Consider the following 8370-nt stretch of genomic DNA (forward strand, 5'->3'; position numbering starts at 1 on the left):
CCACTCAAGTTCACCCAAACACCCAAATTCTCAACCAAGAGTGTGAGAAACTAAGCAAAAGCCCAACCAAGTATTTTGTCAAATACTTGGTGGGCATGTAAAGAAAGCATGGTAAAATGACAAGAAATAATAAATGCTACAACTACCAAGCAAGGAAAGTAAAGATAGCAACTCAATAAAGCAATAAATGACATAAAAACTTAAATTGCATTAAATGTAAGTTAAGATAACAAGAGTGTTCATAAGCATAAAAAACAACAAAATGAGAAATTAACATGATAAACTAAAGAGATTAAGACAATAAAGTAAAGAAAGGTAGAAGAAACTAGATCAAAACAAGAAGTAAACATAGAAATTACAAGGAAATTAAAGTAAAAAACCCTAGGTTCTAGAGAAAAGGGGGAGCTTCTCTCTCTAGAAAATGAACTACATGACTAAAATCTAATCCTAATTTCTCCCCCCTTCACATGGAGTGATGTCTTGCTTAATATAGGAAGAATCAGCTTCAGAAAGTCCAAAAACTGGGCTCTGGAGGCCCAGAAATCGCCCCCAGCGATTTTCATTAAATGAGTCACGCACTGGGACGTGTGCGGACGCACAGGTGTGTGCGTCCGCACACATGCTGATTTTCTTCTTGTGCGTACGCACAGGTGGTCGTGCTTATGCACACATGGTTTTGTGGCTCTTGTGCGTACGAACACTAGGTTGTATGCACGCACACTCCAATGTGTGCTTCTCCTTTGTTTTCTTCATGCTTTCTTCCTTTGTACATGCTTCCTTCCACTTTTGCCTTGCCAAACTTGCCTTTAGGACCTAAAATCACTCAACAAACATGTCATGGCATCGAATGGCATAAAAGTGGGATTAAAATCACTAATTTAAGCACAAAATAGCATGTTTTCACAATTAAGCTCAATTAAGGGAGATAACACAAAAGTATACTATTTGGATAAATAAATGTGTGTTTAAGTGATGAAATCCACTCAAATCAAACCAAAATATATCGTCAAATATGGATTCATCAATTTCCCCACACTTAAACAATAGCATGTCCTCATGCTAATCACAATCAAAGGGGAAGAATAAGGAGGGCAAGCAATTTATTAAATGCAACTACTTAAATGCATGAAACTATACTAAATACTATCTATACCTATATATCTACCTATAGTATCCTGTGAAATTGGTGAAAACAAACAATCAAATTTCTAAGCAAGATTATGGACATGTAGGGCTAAGCAAAGAAGTAATTCAATGCAATCAAAATCTAGAGAATTGATTCATTCATAAAAAGAAGCAACTTGCAAGAATCCATGATAAAAAGGGTGGAGACATAGAATTGAGTAATTGAACCCTCATTAGGTGTGTATACACTCTAATCACTCGGTGTTTAGGGTCAATTCACTCAAATCTCCTCTAATCATGTTTTCAAGGATTTGCTTTTCATCTAACAATCAACAAGTATTTGATGCATGTATGCAAGTATCATGAGGTCTTTAGAGGGTTGTAATGGGTTAGGGTAAGGGTAGGATGAGTATATGGCTCAGTGGACTAAAAGATTGAATCTTTGATTAGCTCAAGTACCCAACTCAACCTATATCAATCAACCCACAAAAAATGCATTCTAACCACCCATTACTTCTTTTCACACACACATTCATGCCTTAGTTCTATTCAAAACACATATGCATTTCTTATTCATTTTTTTCTTTTCTTTGGGATAATTTTTGTCCCATCTTATTAGTATATTTTTCCTTCATTTCATCTTTTTTTTTCTATTTCTTTTTTTCTTTTTCTATGAAAAAGCATATGGTTAAAGCAAATTAATACATGAATGTGCACCCATTTTCCCCAAATTTTCGATAATTAACCAAAACAAAATGTTTTTCTACCAATGCTTTCCAAAATTTTCCCCACACTTAAATGACACACACTCCTCAACCTAAGCTAATCAAAGAAGCAATTCAAGGTTATTCATGGTTTTTCGCTTAAGGTTGTGATGTGCTAACAATTAGAACAAAGGAGATTAAAAAGCTCAAAAGGGGTTAACAAAGGTAGATGCAAGGGTAGGTCCATATGGGTGAGTGAGTTTAATTCAAAAATGGCCTCAATCACGCTAAATACATTCAAGACATCAAACATCAGAAATAAAGAATCAAGCAAAATCAAGATTACAATCATAGAAGAGATATATCACACAATGAACAAAAATTGTGGTTATAATGTATAACCACTTATTAAAGCTCAAAGACTCACAAGGTATTTTGTTCTTTCTCTCTTCTATGTTCCACAAAAATTCATTCAACTAAGTTTAAAAATAATTTTCAAAATCAATTCAATAGAATGCCCTAAAAATAAAAATCTTGGAGATCTTTGTTGTTTTTTACCAAAATTATTTCCTATATGTATGTATGTATGTTGTGATGGATGCAATTTTTTAAAATTTTCTAGTTCTATTCCTAATTTTTCAATATTGCGAAAACTAATATGAACAATTAGGACAGAATTAAACTAGGTACTATACTATTCACATCATCCAATCGCAGCTTCTATCTATAAACTATATACTAAGAAAAAGATGCGAAATGCAATATATATATATACCGAAAGAAAATGCAATGCAATAGTTAAAAACACTCCAAATATGTACAAGGAACATAATAAAAAAACAAAAATAAAGTGCAAAGTGTTCGGAAAAAGAAAGTTTACACCCCAAAATGACGAATCCTCCCCCACACTTAAGCGTTGTACGGTCCTCCGTGCACGAACATAATCCGGGGGGATCTCGAAGTTCCTCCACCATAGGTTGGTGGATGCGGGGCTTAGGTTGTGTGGAAATCGCCAATGTCCTCCTCCTTTCCCGGCTCCTTGCCTTTATGTCTCATCCTCAAAAAGAGTGAATAAGGTATAATTAGGAATCAAAAGGGTGAAGGAGGGAGTAGATAAGCATCTAATTGAGGAATTTCGCATAGTGGTGTGGAATACACACAACAGCTGGTTAAAATGCCATCCACACAATCAAAAAGTAAGAATGAGTTCCTCAATTAAATGGCCTAAGATGCAAGCAATGAACGAGCATCAATTAAGCACATGCAAACTTAGGTAAGTACAACAAAAGTGAATTGAATGTAGGAATTATTGGATATTGAAGTTGTGCAAGTGAAAGCACAAGATTAATGTAAAATAGCACAACCAACAATAACCAATGCAATGATGAAGAGAACTACCTATTCATCCTTAAGAATAATCAAATAATCACATGGGAATGTGCTTGCTACAAAAAGTGACAAGTCTTGATAAGAATCAAGTCAAGTCAACTCAAACAAATGCAAAGCATTAACAAGGAGCAAATACCTTGTGATGTGATTACATTGACTTAAAAATCATGATGAACAAGCAATTCCATTCAATTCACTGAATTCAATATGTATTTGTTAAAAATTGCACCAAATAAGAGACAAAAAGTCAATTGTAAGTCAATTTGGTGCTAGCAACTCAAAGCATTAAACAACAAGTACATTATTGAAATTAGAACCATTCAACGGTGAACAATTCTTAATTAGAATGCCAAACAAGGATATGGTCTAACACATATAGTCGCGACAACACATTCATTAAACAAAAAGTTCATCTAGGAATTTAAACAAACACATGGAATGTAGTGCACAGATTCATCAATTCAAGCAAAAATTCAGACATCAACAACCCATAAATGAAAAATTGAACACTTGCAATGCAACAAACAAATAGATAATTAAGCAAAATTAAACTAAATAACCAAAATTAAATAAAAAAAACCAAAAATTAAGCAAGCAACTAAAACATAACAAAGAAGATTAAAACAAGAAAATTAAAAAGATGAAGAATAGAAAAGAGAGGGATAGGCAACAGTGGCACTTGTGTTAGCCACTGCGAATCTCACGGCGGTGGTGCTTTGCCGGAGAAGAGAAGTGATAAGCCACTATTTTATGGTTTATCTTGTGCTCAATTGAGTGGATTTTATCAACTCTTTACCCACTTATTCATACTATTTGCATGGTTTTACATTTGCCTTCCTAATTATGTGCTTTGATTGAAAACATGTTTCTTTGGCCTTAAGTTCCCTATGTTTAATCCTCTCTTATTACCATTAGATGCCTTGATATGTGTGTTAAGTGATTTTAGAGATTACAAGGCAGGAATGGCTCAGAGGATGGAAAGGAAGCATGCAAAAGTGGAAGGAATATAAGAAGTTGGAGAAATTGCTAAGCTATCCAGCCTGACCTCTTTGCACTCAAACAGCTATAACTTTAGCTACAGAGGTTCAAACGACGCGGTTCCAGTTTTGTTAGAAAGCTAACGTCCGGGGCTTCGATTTGATATATAATATGCCATAGTTGCCCTGACGCTAGGCGACGCAAATGCGTGCTCTACACGGACGTGTCGCAGTGGCAAAAATCAGCGTTGCAGATTTCTTCTCCAGCGATTTCTGGGTTGTTTCTGACCCAGTTTGCGGCCTAGAAAACACAGATTGGAGATTATAAAGTGGGGAAATCCATTCATTCATAAACATAAGCTTTCACATTCACAATTTTAGGAGTAGATGTAGTTTTTTAGAGAGAGAGGTTATCTCCTCTCTCTTAGGATTAGAATTTAGGATTTCTCTTAGTTTTAGGAGTGCCTCTCAATCCCAGGTTCAATGTTCTTTTTATTTATTTTTCCAATTTAATATATGAATATCCATGTCAGATTTAAGTTCTTTTGTGAATGCAATTCGAGGTATTTTCAGATTTAATTTTGCTTTGCTTTATTTATATGAATGCTTTTAATTTAATTTAGATATTTTTCCTTTTAGCTTTGGTTAAATAATTGGTGACTCTTCAGTTATCAAACTCATTGTTGATTGAAAATTGGAATTCTTCAAGAATTAATTCGAGTTCCAATAACTCTAACTTTTCCCAAGGAAAGACTAGGACCTGAGGAATAAAAATTAATTCATCCACTTAACTTACCTTCATAGTTAGAGGTTAACAAAGTGGGAGAAAAATTCAATTCTCATTACAATTGATAAGGATAACCAGGATAGGACTTTCAGTTCTTCATACCTTGCCAAGAGATTTTATTATTGTTAATCTATTTTACTTGTCATTTAAATATACCTGTACCCATTGCCCAAACTCCAAAACCCCAATTTACAAACTCATAACCAATAATAAGAACATACCTCCCTGCAATTTCTTGAGAAGACGACCCGAGGTTTAAATACTCGGTTATCAATTTTAAAAAGGGGTTTGTTACTTGTGACAACCAAAACTTTTGTAAGAAAGGTTGATTGTTTGGTTTAGTAACTATACTTGCAACAAGAGTTTACTATAAAAATTTTGGGTGCTTAGTGACTTGTTTTATTCTTGTTTTATTCTTTTGCATTGACATGAATTTATATTATCTCTCCTTCCCCACTCTCTTCCCCATTGTTGCAAATTTTGCATCATTGGTATGCCATGTGCTTCTATTATTTTCTCACGAACATGTTGAAGCTTCCATGTAAATGAGACCCTTATTATTTAGCATTAACACCCATATTTTATTTATGTTCTTATCTTTATTCTGGGTTACTTTCCTTCTCTTTCTCTTCTTTCAGGGTGGCCATGGAGGAAGGGAAAGCGAAAGCTTCTAACTGGGGAGACAGGCAAGTCAATCTGCACAATCTATAGAGAAAGACATCAGTTGGAGCAGCCCGTCCACTTGTACATCTTAGCATGCACCGAGGACGGTGCAATCTTTAAGTGTGGGGAGGTCGTTACCGATCTCCATGGGTTAGTTATTTTCTTCTCAACACCAATATTTTATTTAGTACATTTTTTACATTTGCATGTTTCATTACATGATTTTTTTTTTTGATTTTATGCATTTAGCTACTGCTTGGTTGAGAAATAATAAGTTTCTTTTTTTTAAGATCCTATCTTTTAAAAAAAAAATTCACTAATTTAAAATCAAAATTTTTTTTTGTGTAAAACTTGTTTGAAGTTGTATTTGGAACATGGTTTTTTAGTCAAAGAACACACAACCCGTGAGGTTTTGAGCTTATTTACATTGTTACATTATTTAACCATAAATTTTTATTCTTGTGTGTTTTCTTCTCTATAATTGCAATCTTTGATTTGTTCCATTCTATATGTCCATTATTTAGTGTATTTACATGCTTGCATATGATTGAGGCCATTGTTTGATTTTAGCTCACTTATCCCAAATAAGCCTACCCTTTAAATCACCCTTGTTAGCCACTTTGAGCCTTTTAATCCCCATTTGTTCTGTATTTTACCACATCACTAGCCTTAAGCAGAAAAATAATTAAATATCCCAATTGAATCTTTGGTTAGCTTAAGATAGGAATTGTGCAACAATTAAGTGTGGGGAAACTGTGGGAACTTGGGTTAATAAGGGAATGTATCATGTTTCTAATTTTGAATATTGGAAAATTTGGGTACCTACTCATGTAAAAACAGAAAATTAAAAATTCCATATGCATTGATATGTTATTCTAGTTTTTATGTCTCTCTAAAAAAAATAAAATAAAAAAAAAAGAGAAAAAGAAAAAGAAAAAAATATATAATATAAATAAATAAATAAAGGGACAAAATTACCCCAATATTAAGTTAATAAAAGATCAATGCATATGTGATAAAATTAAAGAAAAATTTATATATGAGTATGTGATACAAAAGTGAGAATTTTGGGTAGCTAGGCATGAATTATAATTATATAGAGTATATTTATGTTAGGTGAAATTTTAGGTTAATTAAAGATTCAATTTATAGCTCACTTAGCCATATATATACCCTCACCCTTACCTTAGCCCCATTACAACCTTGAAAAGACCTCATGATGTTTGCATTGGTACATTAAATTTTTGTTGATTCGTTAGATGAAGAACAAAGTTTAGAAAGCATGACTAGAGGAGAGTAGAGTGATTAACCCTAGACACTTGAGAGTTAGAGTGATATACACTATCAGTGGGGGTTCAGTGCTCAATTCTATGTTCCCTGCTTTCATGAGCTATCTTCTTATAAATTTACTTGCTTTTTATTGTATGATTTGAATGAGTGAAATCTGATTTGTTTTTGTCTTGAAGAGCTTATTTACTTTTAACCAAGTAGGTAGAAACATTTTGCATGTAGTTGCATTCACACAGATAGGTTGCATTTCATACATTCTATCATTTCTCTTCACCCCTTTATAGTTTCTCTTGAGCTTAGCATGAGGACATGCTATTGTTTAAGTGTGGGGAGGTTGATAAACCACTATTTTATGGTTTATCTTGTGCTCAATTGAGTGGATTTTATCAACTCATTACCCACTTATTCATACTATTTGCATGGTTTTACATTTGCCTTCCTAATTATGTGCTTTGATTGAAAACATGTTTCTTTGGCCTTAAGTTTCCTATGTTTAATCCTCTCTTATTACCATTAGATGCCTTGATATGTGTGTTAAGTGATTTTAGAGATTACAGGGCAGGAATGGCTCAGAGGATGGAAAGGAAGCATGCAAAAGTGGAAGGAATACAAGAAGTTGGAGAAATTGCTAAGCTGTCCAGCCTGACCTCTTCGCACTCAAACGAATATAACTTTAGCTACAGAGGTCCAAACGACGCAGTTCTAGTTGCGTTAGAAAGCTAACGTCCGGGGCTTCGATTTTATATATAATATACCATAGTTTCTCTGACGCTAGGCGATGCGAACGCGTCGTAGTGGCGAAAATCAGCGTGGCAGATTTCTTCTCCAGCGATTTCTGGGCTGTTTCTGACCCAGTTTGCGGCCCAGAAAACATAGATTGGAGGCTATAAAGTGGGGAAATCCATTCATTCATAAACATAAGCTTTCACATTCACAATTTTAGGAGTAGATGTAGTTTTTTAGAGAGAGGTTCTCTCCTCTCTCTTAGGATTAGGATTTAGGATTTCTCTTAGTTTTAGGAGTGCCTCTCAATCCCAGGTTCAATGTTCTTTTTATTTATTTCTCCAATTTAATTTATGAATATCCATGTCAGATTTAAGTTCTTTTGTGAATGCAATTCGAGGTATTTTTAGATTTAATTTTGCTTTGCTTTATTTATATGAATGCTTTTAATTTAATTTAGATATTTTCCCTTTTGGCTTTGGTTAAATAATTGGTGACTCTTGAGTTATCAAACTCATTGTTGATTGAAAATTGGAATTCTTCAAGAATTAATTCGAGTTCTAATAACTCTAACTTTTCCCAAGGAAAGACTAGGACCTGAGGAATAAAAATTAATTCATCCACTTAACTTACCTTCATAGTTAGAGGTTAACAAAGTGGGAGAAAAATCCAATTCTCATTACAATTGATAAGGATAACCAGGATAGGACCT

This window comes from Arachis ipaensis, chromosome B2 (genome assembly GCF_059453495.1).
Source record: "Arachis ipaensis isolate K30076 ecotype BB chromosome B2, ASM5945349v1, whole genome shotgun sequence".
In the NCBI taxonomy this organism is placed as follows: domain Eukaryota; kingdom Viridiplantae; phylum Streptophyta; class Magnoliopsida; order Fabales; family Fabaceae; genus Arachis; species Arachis ipaensis.